This window comes from Eucyclogobius newberryi, unplaced genomic scaffold, assembly GCF_026437365.1.
Source record: "Eucyclogobius newberryi isolate DKJ021-1_F unplaced genomic scaffold, fEucNew1.0.hap1 SCAF_12, whole genome shotgun sequence".
Classification (NCBI taxonomy): domain Eukaryota; kingdom Metazoa; phylum Chordata; class Actinopteri; order Gobiiformes; family Gobiidae; genus Eucyclogobius; species Eucyclogobius newberryi.
This window is the reverse complement of record NW_027315746.1, coordinates 16891389-16912726: the sequence shown is the minus strand read 5'-3', so window position 1 is coordinate 16912726 and position 21338 is coordinate 16891389. Positions and strand designations below refer to the sequence as shown.

Here is a 21338-nt window from a genome sequence, read left to right as displayed (position 1 = left end):
CATGCTAACAACGCGACTAGACAGCGCCAGGATCAAGCTAACGACATCATCAGTCATGTTAATAACACTGCACGCTTTTCCGATGCCCTTCTGTCTCCGCTGCCTTTTTAAAAATGCAGAAAATACATAACAGAAGGAAAGAAAATCCATTTTAGCATTTGCACCTTGATTCTATGCCGACGGGAGACACATTAATCAGGGTCAAATCAGATCCGTCTAACTAAAAAGGAAGACGAAAATAAAAAGGGTAAAATGGAAATGAGGTTTGTAGAAAAAAGGGATTGTGATGAAGTAAACTTGGGAAGAAGGTGGAGGTGGACAAAAGTATCGACTTGAATATTGATGAGGTTATGATACTTTGGGGAAAAGGAGCGGAAAGACAGACAGGTGCATAAAGGGGGGTGTACCTGAGGTGGCTCAATGCCAGAGGGAAGTTCTGTGTTTGGCATCTGCCGCAGCCGGCCTGAATTTTTTATACCAGCGACATCATGATACGTTTCGCCTATGTTCCTCCGGGAGCAGCCTTTCATTAACCATCCCTTGACCCGAGCGGCAAGAGACAGAACCGCTCGAGGAAGTTTGCGGGAAGTAAAAGTCCAAATTGTTTTGAAAAAAAAAGCAAAGAGAAAAAAGTTAATGCCAAAGAATTTATGGAGGCCTGAAAAATAGGTGTTGTTGCGATGAATCTTGGGTAATGGAGTTTTGATGGATGAGTGGTGTCCAGGGTATATAATGGCTTGGGTTGGATATTACTGGACTCCTATTGATAGCTGACCACGAGTAACAGCATCTGTGCTTTTTTACCTTCAAAGTATTTAGTTCGAACCACTTTAGCTGCTTAATCCTGGATATCACATAACCGTCTTCATATGTGCCGTCCTCCCGAGACCAAACCGCAAAGGAACCTCTGAAATCAACTTCTCCCTGTGATCTTCAGCTGGAATTTTCCCGAGGACGTGCTCTCCTTTAAAAGACTGCAATTAGCTGAGGTAAAATGATAATGTTTTCGTCTTTAGCGTCCCTTCGGTAAACATTGCCTTTAGGATCAATTAACCAGCGGCTAATGAGCAAAGAGGGGGTCTAGCTTTTCGATATTGCACTATTGTTCATTGGCCAGTTTTAATGAATGGGTTTTGAAGTAAAAATCGCAAAAGTTTTAATTGTTTTTCCGTTTTGGAGGCGGGGATGTAGATAGTGGGAGGGAGGGAAGGAGGGGTGGTGTGTGAGATCACAGTGTTAATTATAAAGTGGTGGAGGATTTACAGTTTTAATTAAAGAGGAATTTGATGCGACCAACAGACTGGCGTTCAATTGAGTCCCCCTTTTCTAAATCTGTCGCCGCCTTCATCTGTTTTGGAGCTTGTGTTACTCATCTGTATACAAAGTACTTTCTCCTTCCTGGGTGTTGCTATCTGCGCCTGGATTAGGAACTTTGAGAGCACTCCAAATAGCGGGGATAAGAACAAGTGCAATATAGCTCAGTCTTTGCACATCCCAGATTGAATTAACTTGAGTCGAAATAGGGGCACTGCTGGAGTATTGTTTGTCTTCCGTCTCCTCCCTTCTCTGTTTCCATCCCCACCCCAGCGTATGTTGTCTGCTCAGCTTTAGATTGTTTTGGTAGCGGCAATAAATTAGGCTGAAGCGATTAGTGCGGTGTGAAACGTGATTACATAGTGTAGCGTTGCTGATTTGTCGAACAGATGCCCTTTACCAGCTTCACTCGGGTAGGTTACATTGTTAAAACTCAAGTCTACCACACACACACACACGCACACACACACACACACACACACACACACACACACACACAAACACACACACCTACACGCACACATGGCTGAGGCTCCCAGTGGATGTATACAGGTTAATTGCCTTGATTGTGGATATAGCTCCCAACATACCGCCGGGAACGCAGACCTTCAAGTCCATTTGTTACTGCGTTAGCTGTTAGCAATCAACCTCATCCACGCCTACATAGATATTCATAGTCTGTTTGTCATCAGGTCCGCCTGGAAATAGGCTGGAGTACATAACAGGGCCAGCTGGGCACTTATGACGCAGTACATTTTGGGTTTGTTATATTTGGAGTTGTATTTGATGATTAGGTCTGTAAAATTAGAAAAGAACATTTACTCATTCTTAATCAGAGGATGTGACAAAGTTAATGCCATCTCTTTGGGGTGCGACCATAAAGCCCATATTGAAGGGTCTTACTCGAGCCTTTTTTTCTTAAGTTTGGTTGTTCGAAACACTTAAAAGGACCATTTCATTTATATTTTTTAATTAAAGGTGCTATAATGGTGTCCTCTCTTCATTAGCTCACTCAGGGTTGTTTATTTTGATTGATTCATGCGTACTCCCTTGTCCTGCATTTTCTGATCTTGAGTGAGAAGAAGATTTCAGTTTTCACCTACAGCCCGCAGTTGGCCCATGGGCCCATAAGTTCACATGCATGTGTTTGGTCAATTGACAACTCTAAATTGCCCCTAATAAATGAATGTGAGAGTGAATAGTTGTCTTTGTGTCTATGTCTCTGCGTTAACCCTGTGACGAGCTGGCTCCAGTCACCCTCGACCCCTTTCAGGAACAAGCAGTAGACGTCCTAAACAATTCACAGTAACACGGAGCAGATTTTCATGAATGTATTTGTCCATGTTTGGAACTTCACATGTATGAAGTGTATGACACTTTTTTACACTAAGAACATACATACATTAAAATCTGCTCCTTGTTACAGAGAAATACCAGAAGAAGAAGTGGAGCTTACTTGGTCTGCAGTTTTTAAACAGGAAGTCCATTAACCTGTTTTTATCATCAAGCCAATTAATTGATCAATATTGCAATTTAAAATAAACACAATGTAAAATAGTCTCGGGGTCTTGTTCACGAGTGAGGGAAGGATGGAGTGTGAGATCGACAGGCGGATCGATGCAGCGGCTGCAGTGATGCAGTCGCTGCATCGGACCGTTGTGGTAAAGGAGGAGCTGAGGCGGAAGGCAAAGCTCTCGATTTACCGGTCGGTCTACGTTCCTACCCTCACCTATGATCACGAGCTTTGGGTAGTGACCGAAAGAACAAGATCGCGGATACAAGCGGTCGAAATGAGTTTCCTCCGCCGTGTGGCTGGCCGCTCCCTTAGAGATAAGGTGAGGAGCTCGGCCACACGGGGGGAGCTCGGAGTAGAGCCGCTGCTCCTCCACGTCGAGAGGAGCCAGCTGAGGTGGCTCGGGCATCTGTTCCGGATGCCTCCTGGGCGCCTCCCTCGGGAGGTGTTTCAGGCATGTCCCACCGGGAAGAGGCCCCGGGGAAGACCCAGGACACGCTGGAGAGACTATGTCTCTCGGCTGGCCTGGGAACGCCTCGGGATCCCCCCGGAGGAGTTAGAGGAAGTGTCTGGGGAGAGGGAAGTCTGGGAGTCCCTGCTCAGACTGCTGCCCCCGCGACCCGGCCCCGGATAAAGCGGTAGAAAATGGATGGATGGATGGACAATGTAAATAATGATCTACATATGTTAAAGTTTAATACTAAATACCTGACGGTGTAATCCCTCATTGGTCCAGGAGTGTTCCATTGTTGAAAAAGACTCAGTTGTAGTCATCTGGACTCTGTCAACTAAATACCTGAAAACATATAATATCTTCTTTAAGTATAAATATACATAACATATCTAGATCTCAAATATACCTTTCTTTAAAAGAATTGGACTGGATATTCCAATTAATTGCATTTTCTTCTAATAGTAGAGTTAATATTAAAACAAAGATTGAATTCATTTTCCAAATATGATATTCCAATACATTCTAATCAAACACACACACCAGTTGATGCAGACTCTGAAGGTAATGTGGGTGACATGTCTAAGGAAAAGTAATGGTGATCATTAATCACTGACTCACTGAATAATTGACTCAGGAATAATTGAATGCATTTTTGTTACATTTATTGTGGAATATCTTTTAAGACATTTTCGTTGAAAGATGTATCTACCCAAATTAATTTGTATTTTTAGCGCAGCCCAAGCCAGATTGACTCCAACCCCTTGTAACCCCTATTAGCGGAATAAAAATGAAAAAACATCTTACAAAACAACCTTTCACACGTAATTTCTAAAGTTGCCTGCAGCTAAAAAGCCATACTATTACAAGATTAGAGTATGCACTAACCGGATGAATCATACGTTACATATACGAACAGCGGTGGTAGTATTTTTAGGAGTCCCATCGGCAGGGGTGGGATCACGTGAAAGAATAATAAGCATCCCTTTCTCCCATGTAACTGCGATTACACCAATCACTGTCATTAGCACGCCTATAGATTAACGTCATGTCTCATGCCTTGTTGAGCGCATGCTAATGACTATGGCGTCAGCGGCAACTATATCTCCAACACTCTCACCAAAACACTATCTGAATCTGTTACGCAAATCCACTGCCAATTAAGACGAAAACCTAACCTGCCTTTGTGTTATGATCAGCCTTTTCATATTTACTGTTGCTTTAATGGATTTCAGACTAATTTTCCAAGCTGAAAAAAAAAAAAAAAGAAAAAAAAAGGTTGCCATTACCTAATGTCAACCTTCTAACCTTCATGTCATTATACGTGTGCCCCCTCTCGTTTATCCCCTCGTACTAATCTTCAAATTTCCCTTCCTAATGCCTATGCCTTTTGAAGCCTTAATCTGATTCCTGCACTTAGCTCCTATGTGCTCCCCAGCTTGACTCAAGGTTAGTGTTTTAGCTGCTATTGTACTCTACCTAACAGATGGCGCATATGTTTCATAATACGCCTGAATTTGGCATTAGCTGTCTGAACTAAAAAACCCAATGGACATTTTTGAATTCAAACATATTTATCTGAATTAAGGGAACATGTGCTGTTACAGTGAAACGATTAGAACATACAAATACGATTATCACCACATTTGTGCAACAAAAAAAGCATATAAAGGCTGGTTTGGCAATGTGTGCTTGAATCAATGTGTGTTTGAATGTAATCAGTGTGCCAATGAAAAGCTTTTCCCCTCTTTTTAAAAATCTGTCCACTCTGACTTTTTCTTTAGTTTAGTTTTTTGCTCCTAAAGGCTCACTCAAAAAAGGCTTTTCATTCATCATGATTAAAGCAGCCCGATAATGAGAAAAACTGGAATTAATATTCATTTGTCCCTCTCAATCTATTGGGACGTGAATTTGTAAATGTGTGTACTCTAGTGTGGCCTTAGAAGTCTGTCTATAAGTCCCAAAAAGTATGTTTCAAAGTCAAAGTAGCAGCCCTTTTTCAAAAACGTATTCTTTTGTCAAACAAGCTACAATGGGATATCCTGTGATGAAAAGACATTATATGTCACAAATGCATACTGTCTGTGCCAGTCCCAAGTCCATTAGAAAGAGCATCTAGAATGAAATCTAATATATTATAACACATTTCTTCTTCCCACTCCTTTTGAGAAATGTCCTTTTCTGTTGTTCAGAACATATGACTTTGTAAATGATGATGTAATATTTTCCTTGGCACAAACTCAAAATAAATACATTTATTAATGATATTTGCCTGGCAAGCCAGACACTCTTACTTTCTGTTTGAATGCAAAATAGAAGAAAAATAAAAAAATAATAGTTATAGTGTAATAATATATATTATTATTATTATGTATATAAGTTGCCAAGTAGTGGAAATGCTGTGAAGTCCTGGACCTCGGTTTGTGGAAATGTTCTCAAACTGGACCTTGGTGAACGTTTTTTACTGACCCCTGTCCGATAAAGCTGTGTATGACGGACTCGAACTGGCCTGTTTGTCATGTAAACAAGAGCAGTCAGATTTACTCTGTGCATGTTAACATTTCTAGCTCGTACAGGTTACATATGGTTTTCAATATGGAGCAGATACTGGTCTTTCACTGTCTCTATTTGTTATAACTATGTTATTGATTGACTTGAGATGGGACATTCGTAACAGTACCTACGGTGTATAAATGATGCCCATAAAAAGCCATGGGCCCCTGGGTTCACATGCATGTGTTTGGTCAATTGACAACTCTAAATTGCCCCTTATGAATGAATGTGAGAGTGAATGATTGTCTGTGTGTCTATGTCTCTGTGTTAACCCTGTGACGATGACAATTATGTTTTAATTGATTGAGATTGATGGGGTACTAAGTGAACATTTTGCAGAAATATTTTAAATAAACAAAATGTCTGGTTACAATACAATGAGAACGAGGCTTAACTGTTCAAAAAAGTGTGTAAAATGTGCCTGTGTAAACATTTGAATATTTATGTATCTGTGGTTCTACATAAGTGAACATTAATACAACCCATCTGGTATGTTTTTGTTGAGCATTGTTGGAAATGGAAGCAGCTTTTCTTTATTTCATTTTATGTATTTTCTGGCGCCGGGGTGGGTTACAATACGATTGACTTCTTCCTATTCCATTTAAATATTTTACAGCGTTGGATGTTGTACGGCTTGTTTGAAATAAATAACTAAAATAAATCAAATTGGCACTGTTGAGACAGTTACAGTTCAAGTACTGTGTGCACAGGGAATGTTATTTTCCTAATTTGTGGTGAAGGGATCTCACTAATGAAGTGGAGGAGGCTTTTACCTCCTCTGTGACACTGATGCAATTTGGAGGAAAATAACAACATTTAGATATCTAAAAATGGATTTTTGATTATATCTTGCCTCAGAGCTGTGTACTTCTAAATACTTTACTTTACTTTTTTTCTACTTAAATAGCTTAAGAATGTGATTTAGCATTATTCAATTCATTTTTCAATTTTTTGAATTGAAAAACAGCCGAGGGCATTATGGGTCTGCTCCCTAAAATATCTTGCAGTATTAATGCCTGAAGTACTAATGTGTTTTTAAGTTAATTTACTTCATGTTTGTCATCCTTCTTATATATTTTTTTCTTATTTAGCTTATGTTTATTTACTAGGGCTGTAAATGCTTGGCAACAACTATTTGGTTCCATCCATTCATTCACTGTCAGAGTTTTAGCCTTACAGTGCATTTCAAACAAACAAAGAAACACACAAACAAACAAACAAACAAACAAACAAACAAACAAACTGCAAGGTACTGTGGATTCAGACTCCCTTCTGTTACAACATCTTATGCTGAACCAGTTTAACCGCTTCCAGCACATCAGGTTTGAGGTAAATTTAATTGATTTAACCCACACACTAACAAGTGCCCTTAGACATAATCTGTTACTCACTTCACCTCCAGAGGGTCGCAATATTCTGCTTGATCTGTGAAAAATACTGCTTCAGTCGTATATAGTATAACCTTTGCCAACAGTTTTCCTGCTGATACACAGTGCTTGAATGACCCTCAACTACAAATTTGACTGTGCGCTTCTTTATTTTTCATTCAGGGCTTTACTCAACATGTGCTTTTGCTTTAAACTAATGCATCTCTAATGAGAGCGCTCAGGGTTTATGTTAAAAAAAAAAAAAAAATCTCAAGGAGTCTTTTAAACAAACAGAGAGCAATAAAAAATCAGAAGGTTAGTGAAAATGGGCAAACAAATTGCAAGAGACCTCGACAGAACAAGGCTAAATGAGTAGACAAACTGAGCAGGAAGTCTAGATTAAACAGCAGCTGGCCAAAATGAGGAGACGACTCAAGGAGACGAGCAAAGGAAGAAGGGAGAGGGGGAGAAGGGGGCAGGTTCAGGAGATTGATGAGGCAGAGTAGGGAACTAATTTTCACTTCACTTCGGACTGAAGATTAAATAAGATTATCGAGATGGGATGAGGGAGGAGGCAAGATGGAGTGATAACTTGCAGCACATGCGACCAAAAGATCTTTGACTGTGTAATGCCCAGTAAGAGAGTAGGGACGAGACAGAGGAGATTATGTAAGAAAAGAAAGTAGTCCATGAAAGACGCTAAAGCGCTGAGGAGACAAGAGCGGATAAGGACAGGAGCAAATCAGGCTCTGAGGGTTATAATAGTGGTGATCCGTGAGAGTGCCAGTGTCCTTTATATTAGAGGCCATTTCGTGCTCTGTGCCGTAATACAGGGTGTGCACAGATGAAATCCAGGCCATCTCTACCATACCTCTCTTGCTCAGCCACTCCACTGGGATTCATTCTCCGCTACTGTGCGAGTCGTCTCAATGTATTTTTTACTTTCTGTTCAACACAAAAAGAAAAACCTATTTTTTGTCCGCATCTACCCTGCCTATTTATTGACTCTGGAGACAGTATAAGTGCAAATGTACACACTCTGACATAGAGGATGAGGCTCGAGAATGAAATGTGGACATAAACTAGCACATGCCTGTATGTTTATGCTTGTTTGTGAAGGAACACAGCGGTTGCAGAAGTTTCTGAGGGAGTCAGTGGGGAGAGAGGCCGGGCATTGCAGTGGCAGACTCAATCCGTCATGCAGGATTACAGCGTAAGCTTCTCCACGGCCATAGATGTGGCTTTATAGTAGAAACAGAGAGCTTTTCTAAATGCGCTGGCCCTATGCTCTCCAGCGTCATAATACAGACAGAGACAGGACCGGGATCGTCCCCTGTGGTCCTCACTGTCTGACTACTGCAGGGCTTTATAAGCTGGAGCTCGCCCTCTGCCTCACCTTTCTGAACTCTTACCCTCGAGGGGGAACGATTATTGCACCTATGGGACAGGTGACCTTGGGAACACACAGGGCCCTGTCTGTGTTTCTTTAACCATTAGGAACAGCACATGTTGTGTGCACTGAGAGAATAAGAAGTGACTGGTGGAACCAAGGATCCATGAAATATTATCTCTCTTTGGTATTACCACACCTAGAATAAATTCAAAAGTCATGTGTAGAGTGGCTCTGCTCAACAACTTCAACCTCTGGGGGAAATGTTAGCAGGGAAAATGATCATCTTAGCTGAAATGTCCCTGACCACAATCCTGACCTCAAACGAGAAGTGATTTCCATCAGGAAAATTGCCAAACTATTCAAAATAATCAATGTGCACAGCGCTAAATAACTTACCGTTAATAGCTTTGATGAACTAAAAATCCTTCACCAAATCACAGCTAATGTTAAAGTTTCAGTATATTGATTTTTTTTTAAAGGTGCAATGGACGATTTTTCGGCGATTTGAGAACGCAGGCGGAAGTGCGCATGCGCACTCCCCCGTGTGGACTGATACAACACACACGTGCGTTTGTTTATTAGCGCGACGGATCGCATCGCATCTCTCGTCTCCCGTAGATTTCCGTCTTCTTCTGAGTCAGCTCGAACTGTCTTTCTCCGTCTTCATTTTGTCCCGTACACTGAGGGAACTATATTATGATAGATCCATGCGCTTAGACACACGGAAACGTGGGGACGAACCGCACGCGGCTGCAGGTGAGCGGTAGGTGCGTTTTGTGATTGATACGTGGCAGGACTAATCGGCAGTCCACGCCACGTCCATTCAACCTTTAATATAAATATTTTTTGTTCAAATAAATAATGCATTAGATGTAAATACAATCTCATAATCTCACATAATTTCATGGTCTTTAGCCATTTAATTTCCCAACAGATGCATCTACTTCATTCATTGTCTGTATTCTCACCTCAAAACTTACCTTTTTCTGTTTTTTAAACCCTTCCTTAGATGGGACTAAACCTTGCATGGATTTTTTCCTTGTACACTTCAATACAGCTCTGCTACTCGGAAAAAAAATAATATAGATTTTTCCCTGCATCAAATACAGTATGACATTGAAACATATGGGTTGTAGATATAGCAGCCATGGAGTGAATTCTGGAGCTTCTGATGCTTGAGCAACTGAAAAGTAAACAACATTACACATACTATGTGGTGCTTAATGTCTGCCAGCACAAAGCACTTTTCAATTCCACATCCTTTATTCTCACTAACCCTGGCGGCCCGACAATAACCTGCCACAGATAGAGCGACGCAAACATGCCCCAATCTGAACCCCAGAGCGGAGCGGCCAGAACATAAACAAAGCTGCTAAGTGACCCAAATAGGAAGAGACAAAAGTGAAATGAACCTAAAATTGGGCTGCATCATGAAAATTATGGACTGCCAGTTACAGTGCAGCAGCAGGAGGGGACCTGGGGCCTGGGGGAGCTATAGAATGGTAATAAGGATTCTGCTGAAGGTGTCCACACAGCACTGCAGAGACAAGATGCTGCTCGATGAGGTGCCGGCTTAACATTCATGCACAATTCAGTGTTCTTTTCGTTGAATGCAAGCTGTCTCAAGAGTAATATGAACATTTCAAGTCCTCATTTATATGAATTACTTCACCAATATATACACTGTCTGAAAATAAAATTATGATCCATCTTATGATCAACTATAATGCGAATGATCAACAAATAAACAAGACAAGACTGTGTGATGTGAGTGACTTTTAGTGGTATTAGAAAGGCTTTCATGTGGGGTTGTCAAAAGCTTGTATCTAAACTAGATATATATAATTTGAAGTATCAATACAGACAAAAAACAAAAACATAAATGGGACTGACTGAATGGACTTCAATTTCCATCAACACTTCAGAGAAATACATTTATTGACCTAAACTGTGAACGACCACAGAGCAAACCCTTATTATGTCACCAGAAAGCTGTTAAATGTAAGCTGGCGCTGTTGTTTCCTCTCTGTCTGGATTGCAGATAAACATGAAAGTGTTGAGTTGTTCAGATTAAACTCTGCTAGTGAGTGTCATTATTCATTTTTGTTTGTTGGCATTAGCCTTGGTCCCTTTTCAAGTGCTATCCACTCCCTGGCAATTCATTATGGATTATCAGCGCCACCTTGAGTGCGTTGTGTTTATTATTCTCTGAAATTGCCCCTCTCTCACTCCCAAGTGTCCTTTCCTTCAGACTTTTGTCCAGTCACCACTCGTGTCTGAAAAGGACGCCCTAGAAATGTAAACAGGAGAGGTGAAGGGAAGCTGCCTCACAATCTCATCTCCAGGCACTGTAATGTAATGCACTGCTCTTTTGAATAATTTTATTGAATCATTATTGACAGTTTGCAGGCCAGGCATGTGAATGATGTGTTTGCACAACCTCTGCTTTATTTTTACAGATTATTTTCTAATATTTCCCACAGCATAAATGAATAAACATGTTTCTTGCTATACTATCACATTGCATTCTTAACTGTACACTTGGCTGGCTGGCCCTCCACATTATAACAATTTTATCATGTGTGCAATATACCTTCATATTGTATAACTGTGGACGCATGGAAAGTCAGATTCCATTTGTTTTGCAAACCATGATATGGTCTTAAAAATCATGAAGCAATTTTATGTAGTCATATTACCCACTCAATATAGATATACAGATATATTACAATCTGAAATTCACAATGTGTTACGTCCAGTTTAATTTTCCAGTCTTTTGTGTTTTACTGATGGTGTTTTACCGCTCGTGCTAAAGTTACATCTTTATATCGTCCATCAGCTTCTCCCAACATTATTTGCTGTGGTGAAAGGATCAGCTTTTCGATGTTCCCCTGGGTCCTGGCTTAAGAGGGCGAGAGAGGCCGTCTTGATAGGCATCAGGTGTATTTTTGGTAACAGCTTTGGCAGCAGATGACTCATCATTATGAATACATGAGCGATGGCTCCAAACAGGTGGACTGACAGAGAGAATGACCTTTATGTTTGAGGATCAATGGAGTTCATCGTTCGCATTTATTTTTTGTGTACATACAGGGGTAAGGATCATCAGGTTCATTACATACTCTTGAGTTGGCTTTGTGTAGGAAGTAGCTCGGTCACTGTGTCGCTTCAACTCTCATTTGTAGAGCGAGTGTCAATACATTAGCGCAGTAAATGCATTTTATTTCGATTCAGAATGAAATATGTCAAAGACCTTTTTTACGTGATGATTTTTCTTTTCCCATTCTGCAGTTTGACTTTAAACTGGTTGTAAAGGCCTAGTGGGTTAGCTTTCTCACCCTTTTGGATTTATCATATATAATATAAATGTGATATTTTGTGTTATAGTGTGATAAACAATAATATTGAAGACCATTTTTTGCCACTGAAACAATCTCTTTAAAACCTCCAAGTAAACCTTTTTCTTAATGAACTTAACCTTATCTTAAACAAATAGCACAACCCAGTATGACTCAAATGTTAAATAATGCAGAAAAAAAAAATTGTCTATTGCAAATAAAAGTACATAGTCAAAAATATAGTTAATTTGCCATTTATTCTACTATTATAAGTTGATATAATAACTATTAAGAGAGAACATTCGATATCCCACTAACTAAATGCCTTTCACATTGAATTGAACTTCTGAAATACAGTGACCTTTCTAATTGTTGATTTATTTGATGAAGAAAGCCTTTTTCCACTAATTAGCTGCTGATAACCTTTAAAAAGCTTATTAGCATCTTGGGTTGAATATTACTAGTCAAATAATTTCCCAACCTTGTTTAACAGAGGCTGAATATTGTGTTAATGCTTGGGGATATTTCAACTGCTCGGCCAATTACCGTCCACTATGATCCTTTTGCCACAGTTAATTAGACAAATTAGATGAGCTGTGTTCCAATTCATGTTAGAGTTGGAGTAAAAATACAATGTGCTCGTTCCCTGTGCGTGGGTCCATTAGAATGTTTTAAATGTGTTTGACTTGACCTGGCTGGAATCTGGAACAAATGAGAAACACTGTGATGTTAAACTGTTATTTTGCAATGGTTTATTTGTTGATGTGCACAGCTGAAGGTCAAACTCTTGCAGATAAAGTTCACAATGCCGCAGGTTTTTACTAGACACTCAAAATTAAACACAATTATTAAACCTACCAGTAAGTAGTGCATTGTTGCTTTGGCACAATATCACTGTCCAGAGGTAAAAATGAAATTTGAAAATGTTCTGGGATTATGTCATTGTATTACACGAACAACAAAAAAAATCAAAGCAACAGTTCCATAGCTACTTTGGACCAATAGGTGACATAAATGGCAGATTATGGTCAAAGAGCTCGCACAGACACTGGACCAGGCCAGAGCTTGAATCCCGGGTTTGCTTTCTCCCGCTGTGTTATCAAGACGTGCTTCTGTAGTGGAGACAACTGCAGGTAGAACACTAAAGTATGTAAAGCAGTTTTAGCACCTTTAGCTCTATCTTCCAAGTATAGCTTCCCAAAGGATTTAGGAATTAAACAGATTGTACAGCCGTATACTTTAGAAGTCTGAATTTGTGCACAAACAGATGAGTGTTAATGTTTTATAGGGATCATTCCCTTCATTTCTGGTGACCTCTAAAAGTAGAAGCTCTCCGCATGAAAAAAGTTGGATTAGGCACGCTTGTTCGGCCAATAAAACTCAGCATGAAATTTAAAAACTCAATTTACATAATGTTACTCTGGTTCATTGAGTGCGCGGTCTTGAGTTGGTTCCAGAAATGGAATGGTTAGGTCTGGGCTAGGACAGTGCATGTGCGGGTCTGGGCCGGGTCGGGCTGGCACCATTAGTCTCTAAAGTGCCTTTAGGAAGAGGTGGGAAATATATCGACATTTAGTATCGTGAATATTGTTTTGAAGATATATAACATTTTTAATTTAAACAATGCTACAAAATAGCTGAAAGTTATGTTGTATACTTTCAAATAAAGGTTCTATATGATAATATTTATGGATTAATTTTACAGACATTTGTCTGATAAGTAAACCTCAAACAATATTTTGATATTATATTACATTAACACATTTCTGTTGGATTTTATATATTATCGTCTGACATCATTATCGGATACGCCAAAAATGTTGATACGTCCACGTTCATTCACTTTAACCAATGTATTTCAAGTTCACCAGAGTTCAAGCTATTCCATTGACAGTGGGAGGGAGCTTGAATATCCTTGCACTTTGACATGAGTCAGAGCAGATAAACTTTGTTATGCAATAAATGGAGCAGTAGCAGAGGATAGTGCATGTGTAATGATGATCCTATCATTTTTCATTCACTTTCATTCACATTCACTTATTTTCATAGAATGGCTTGATCTGATACACATTTTCTGAAAAGTAATGGCATCCTTTTGATGCATTATTAACAATTTTTCAAAGTTTGTGATGAGCAGCTTTGAGCTAAATCACTGGCTTTTATGAGGTTGTCAGTCCTGGTATTTCCAACAGTCTAGACCATGTGGTACCTAGGATCACACTGAACTATTTGACGTCTTGCCAGAGCCGTAAAATATGGGCCACAAACGCTGTCTCTGTGCCGACCTGCTGGCACGTCTCCTGGCTTTGTGATGCTCGGCTCTGTCTGTTGTCACTGTTTATTTGATCTTTATGGCACCTCTCACAGTTTATACACTGTAGCCACAACCATGGATACTTTTGATGATGTTATTGATGTTCTCACTATTGTTTTTAGAGGATCTTACTTATTTCTATGCCTGGTGCTGTGAATGGACTGTTGTACTAAATGTAAAGTTTCTGTGCCAAGAAAAGGTAGTGAGCAGCAGAACAATGTTCTATTATCTCTTGGCCAAATTATTTTATGCCAATACTAGAATAACTGTTGGGAGCTCATTGTGCCATTAGCACATTTTCTATTTGAAGGATAGCTCTTTGAGATGTGCCATCTTGTTTTTGAGTGAGTTCCAATCTCCAGACTCAAAAGTAAAAATACAAAATCAATGTTTATTAAGGTGTGCACTTGATGAAGGTCGATAGTAAACTGAAAGTTTTAGAAATGTACTTTTCTCACTTTTTGGAAGCAATACATACTTTGACTTTGTAAGAATAATTAGTTATTGATTGAATAATGAAAGAGAGAACAACCAAATGACTACACATTAGGTGAAATGTTCTACCCAGTTTTTGTTTTTATTTACAGGTGTTGAATGAAAAAGTATGAGAACACTGTCCTCACTTGATCCCATCATATTTTATGAATACAGTAAAGCACAATATTACTTACTAAATCTACACATATATAATTCTAATTTACCTTTACAAATAAAATAAAACAGCTGTAGCTGAGTTGGCTCCTAGTGTTTAAGAGGATTTCTGGCTCTGTGCTCAGGAACTGACCTCTCTGTCTCTCATTGGCTTAAAGCACAGTTACATTTTTCTAATGTGAATATCCATGACTTGTATTATACACCTGTGGTCAAAATTCAAGAATGAATTGTCGAGGATGTGCCTGGGGTCTCAGTGAAGAAGGCTGAGAGGGTGGTCAGCCACATACATGCCTGGGGGGTCCATCACACCAGGGTCTGCTCGCAGGACGACCTTTACTACGAGCACAAAGAGTCTTCTTCAAACCCCAAGGATTGTGCAAGATGTGTTCTCCAAGCCCTTCTGAAAAAGTATGCAGTGTACCTTAACCATTATGCCACTTAAAAAAAATATTAAAATATCTTTAAGTCCTTTATACTTTTCATTATTTTGCTTTCACTTCAGCTTGTAGCAAAGAAACCATTCCGTACTTGACTTCCCAAATAAATAGCAGTCATGTGACAACCCCTGCAAAATGAAATAAACAAATAACTGCTGTATATCCTGACAAAACTATCTACCATCATAGCAGGCAATAAGCAGCTCTTTTTGTAATATAATAGAAAAACATTGATAATTTATGCATTACTATGAAAGCACAATGCTTTGTTGCCAACTGTTCTTTATAGTCTCGCATCCAGTAAAAGACGTGGGCTCTCCTCACAGGACTTGTAGTTTTTCTCCTAGGAGAGGATAACACCTGCTTGTCAGGATGGATCAGGCATTCGGAGCGCAGGGACAAAGGCTCTGTGTTAGATGTTCTCACACAAATTCAAGAGAGAGCTTTTTCTTTTTAGCGTCTCACACCTTGACACGCCTGCTTTTATCATCCCGGGTTCAAGGTGAGGCCGGAGCAGCTGAGCACTTAAACGCAGTTGGTCCTGGTCGGTCTGCTTAGAGCTATCTCTGCTCTTTACTTATCCCAACCTTCACTTTATGCTTCTTCACTCTCCAGCGCATATCTTACTTTATAGAGGTGGGAGACGCACTTGAAAATAAAGTACAACTCTCAATCTTCCATTTTCACTTATTCTGCCTGCAATTTTCCACTGATGTCAAATGAATATATTCAAACATTAAAACGAGACAATGTACGTGACAATACACCATACTGTTTAAACAGAGTTGTTTGCCTTGTACTCGACTTGGGGGTTCTTGAGATGTGAGACAAAGCTTACAAAGTACTTGAGACAAAAAAGGCACAGGTTCCTAACTATACATTTGAAGTAAATTTGCTTTAGATTAAAATACACCTTTTAAACTGTACCCAGAAAAAATATTGCTGCATATTAGTTTCAAAAATACCTCTGTATCTCGTATGTACTTTCCATCAGTGTTACTCCATACATTATTCTTTTGGATTAGAGTACCCAGAAACCCAGTCCCTAGAGCTTTCCCCACAGCCCTGATGGTAGTGGTGACTGGTGAGCAGAGAGGCTTTTGGAGTTGTCATGTTTTATGCGTGCCTTCATGAATGTGACACTGGAGCGGGTGGAGGAGGAGAGTAGTGTTAGCTCCTGCAGCACTGGTCTATGTGTGTGTGCGGAACAAAATCAGGGATTATTCTTGTGGCAGGTTTGTCTGCTCGGCTCGAAGTCGCACTGTACGTGCGCCGTGCCTGCAGTGTAAAAATATGTGTGGGTGTTACGCTGCACATTCAACCACTCTGCCACAAGACTAGAGAAAAGGGGAAAAAACTAGATTGACAGCAAGAGCGGTGACGAATTGTAATTAAAATTTGCAGCATCATAAAAGAGCTGTGGCCTCTTACAATCGACCGAGAGGAGTCAATGAAGCCAAACATAATTTAGACTTTTAGGTGAGATGGGAGTCGTATCACTTAATGAATTTGAATATTTATTAGTCCAATTAAACAAACCAGAGTGGAACATGCTGCAGGTTTACTGAAAAAAAAATACAGCCCAAGTAATCATACTCTTACACAAATCTAATTAGCAAGTAAGGATTCCCCAAAGCAACACATTTGTAGCACACCATGATCTCTGTTTGCTTCTTGAATCCATAGCAGCATATGTAAGCGCTACGGGTGAAATCCTCCAGCCGATGCTCACGGTTTTGCAAGGGCGAAAACAACGATTTGGCCACATTACATGATATAAAAGTCTAATGAGGAAATATTCCCTTGCACTCTTCAAGCACAATACGCAATTATGTTCCCTTACTGTTTTACAGGCTGCAGCACCAGGGTAATGACGCAACAATAGCTTCTCCCTTAAGACGTCTGTATACAACGCTACAGACTAAAGACATGGATCGATATGCTACTGGAAAAGTCTAAGAGCGCGTTTGGGGGACGAGATTGCAGCCCAGAATGAACAAAGAGGATAAAAGTTGTTTTTTTACCGCGAGCTCTTCAAGAAATAGTAATTGTGACTGCGCCGTGGAAGCAAAATGTTTATGAATTTGTTCTGCGCTGGTATGTTTATATTCTGCCCTGCATTCTGTCACCTGCCCCAGGCTTGTTAACAAGACGCCTGTGGCCATGATTGCCTGGCCATCCAAATACTAACCGATAAGTTCCCCCGGGAAAGAGAGAGAGGCTTTGTCATTGACTTCACCCCAAATACCCTCCTTCCTGTGCTGTACGTGGGAGATAACGCCAAGCCCGACCTTTTGCTTCACATCCCACATTATCACCTCTGCGACGTTTATATACATGTCTTTTTCGGGAAAGAAAAGTCAGGTATTTTCGCAGCTTGCTTCATCTTATTGCTCCTAATACCTTGTACGGGGCAGTTTATCGGGCGATGACTAGATTTATGTGTTCAATTATAGTGCTGGAGCCTATCATTGACGTGGAAGCCGGAGAGACACCTGTCATTTCCAATGTTAGATAAGGGATTGTATGATTGATTGGAGTCTCAGGGTGCACGCTGGGTTAGGGACGCGGTGACAGGTTTGTGATTGACACAGATGGGGAAAGCAAGGATAGGTCTAAGAAACAACAAGAACAAGATGGTAAAACAAAAGCGGGTTTGATAGAAAGAAATGAAGACAGTTAGTACCAAAGACAGGTGGTGAGTGGGAGAGGTGGCAAAAGCATGGAGGATGGCCAATCGTTTTATATGTTCAGGCTGAAGAGAAAGAATGCCGCTTTGACTTAGAGAAGAGGAGAGGGGGTGATAAGTATTCCACGTGGAACAGCCCAACTTCAGTCATGCCCCAGTGAATGTGCTGACAAGGTCTGCCTGTGTCTCAGAGGAGAACGTGTCATACAAGCGGTTCAACTACACCACGCTGCACCAAGCTCAATGCAACTGGCACCGCTTAACCCCAAATGCACAAGTTCCTCTAAATACATGTACTTTTAACACGGTCTAAAACCTTTTCTATGTTTTAATTCCTCTGAAAATTAAAGTTGGCGCAAACTGTGGTTTTCCTTAATGTATTGCTCCTGCCCTGTGGTTTAGTGTGATTCTTGCAAAAGGTAAGCCAAGCTTGATTTTAAACACCCTGGAGGCAGCGCCTTGCTCCTTTAACCTTTCATTCAAATACGGCAAGTGAGAATTTTCTGTGACAGGCGAAAAACTTCAGGCAGCAAAAAAAAAAGATGTGTGAAACCATAAAACATATCTAGCATATAAAACTGCAGTGCATTAATAATTGCTGTCTTAATTAGTTTATGCTGGTATTAATTACCCTGGTATGAATATGTTATTATGTTAGTACAAAATACAGGCTGACGTTTGCACTATTAATTTAATTGATGATTAGCATGGTTTGAACTACTATTAAATACTGCTACAGTTAAAGAAGACATATTATGTTTTTGGCATCAACTAGATCACCATTTTACATTTTGCCGGCAACACATTTTTATTTACGTGTTTTCATTTTGAGGGATGGCTACTCAACATTTTTTAATCCTATGTTTATGATACATAAGGGGTAGGTGAAAACAGATATTTTATGAGCACTCAAGTCTCAAATGAATGACAATACAGGATTTCTCAAACAAGCGGGAATCAATCCAAATGCAACTTTGAGTTATGCTAATGATGAGGAAACAACAATTATAACACACATCTTAAAACGTGAAAATCTAAACTAGATTGACAACTGAACTCTTCCTGTCTTGTGCTTTTAATGTTAAAGCTCCTGCGTTTACCACTGGCATTAAGAGCTTTATTGTGAAAAGGTTGGACAAGGAGGCAGTGCACAAACTGCATAAATAGAGCAAAGCCGAGTGGAGGGACTGTGGCTTCAGCCGGATATGAAAAATAATGTAGTAAATGTTGTGGTGTTAATTGCGTACATAGAGGAAAGGTTGAAGATTACGGAAAATATGCATCAAATATACATAATACATCTGTGAAAATATTAAGGACCAATTCTTCAATATTAGAGCAAATTTTCTAGTGTGAGAAATGCGGTGTGTGGCATGTGAACGTGTGACGTGAAAAGTGTGTTTCTCACAGCCAATGAGTGAGCCTTGAGAGCTCTGATAAAACACTAACATTAGACGCAAAGTCCCAAATAGATCCTTTTACAACTTATCTGAACAGAGGCAAAACAGATTTAACTTTATTAAATGGTATAACTAAATCAGGTACAGCCCCTTTAAGAGCTCATTGAGTTTGAGTTGCATAATATGTCCTATTTAAGTAGCTTATGTAAGATTTCTATAACTAAACATCTATATTTATTACTACTACAACAACAACAACAACAATTTCTACTTCTACTACTACTAATGCTGCTCTAAAACACACATTTTGTGTTAGCACGATATGCTACACACTTATTTTAACATGCTACTACATTTTTATTTATTTTTAATATTTTTTATTAGACAGGAGAGGACAGGGTGAAATAGGAAATGTGAGCGAGGGGAAGACATGCAGTAAATCATCAGAGTCGGGATTTGAACTCACAATCCTACCTGGCAGCCTCGCGACCACCGGGCAGCACCCTACTACCTCGTTTTATGGAGTGGTGATCGTATTTTTCTCGAGTATTATCTTTTATTTATGCAAAGAACTATTAACAACAGCAACATAATTTTAGTCTAACCATTTATATGTTGGATGGCTTCAGGGTTGCCATAGAAAATCATCTGTCTTTTAGAGATATGAGAAAACCTTTCAAATCGCTCACGGCACTTTGTCGAACAAAGTGGCTTCCCATCTCTGGACTGACACTCGAACTGAGTGATCAAAGCCTGATATTAATCCACCTAATTAATCCTGCATCAAAGTTATAAGAACCCACATTTTAATTAAATAACTGGAAGCAAAGTCAGAAATCCTCAACAGTCTTTTCTGCTAAAAAGTGCTGAGAGCGTTCTGTAATAATGTTATCATTGTCGGTTTTGCTGATGATAACTTTATCCCAATACAGTATAGATTCTTTTGTCATGAGGGTATGAATGGTGTTCGGATTTTCTCCTCTTGCTCCTAAATCCGTCATGGATAAAAGTAAGAAAGATGTTTTGAAATTGGGCTGCATGCAATTATTTAAGTAATATTCATTTCCCCTGCAATCAACAATACTCTGTAAATCAAATTACAAAGATGGCCTTCGTGTATAAAAGTTACATGTTATTCCTGTAATGTTTATTCATATTTCACTCTTCTTGCAATTGTCAGTGCCCCGGACGTGTTTAAAATATGAACTTTGAACTGGATCAGACCATTAAAATACAATTCCCAATCACAATGAAATGAAAAACAAAACAAAAACAAATCTATTATATATTTTTAAATTGTTCAGCCCTATTTTAAATTAGGCTGTGGCTACAGAGCCGCGGCGCGGTCAAATAGCCCAGCAGTTTCAAGAGCCGCGGTACGGCCATATAGCCTCATGGCTAACCCTAACCCTAACCCTAACTCTAACTCTAACCCTAACCCTAACTCTAACCCTGACCCTAACTCTAACCCTGACCCTAACCCTAACCCATACCCTGACCCTAACCCTAACCCTAACCCTAACCCTAACCCTAACCCTAACCCTAACCCTAACCCTAACCCATACCCTGACCCTAACCCTAACCCTAACCCTAACTCTACCCTGACCCTAACCCTAACCCTAACTCTAACTCTAACTCTAACTCTAACCCTGACCCTGACCCTGACCCTAACCCTAACCCTAACCCTAACCCTAACTCTAACCCTGACCCTAACCCTTAACCTGACCCTAACCCTAACCCTAACTCTAACCCTAACCCTAACCCTGACCCTAACCCTAACTCTAACCCTGACCCTAACCCTAACCCTAACCCTTACCCTGACCCTGACCCTAACTCTAACCCTAACCCTAACCTTTACCCTGACCCTGACCCTAACCCTGACCCTGACCCTAACCCTGACCCTAACCCTAACCCT

At 39.9% G+C, this 21338-nt stretch overlaps 1 protein-coding gene across 2 annotated transcripts in view; it reads left to right on the top strand.

Annotated features, from left to right (window-relative positions):
* Positions 1–21338, top strand: part of cdh24b (cadherin 24, type 2b) — a 165030-nt gene that overhangs the window by 38514 nt on the left and 105178 nt on the right. The window lies entirely within an intron of this gene.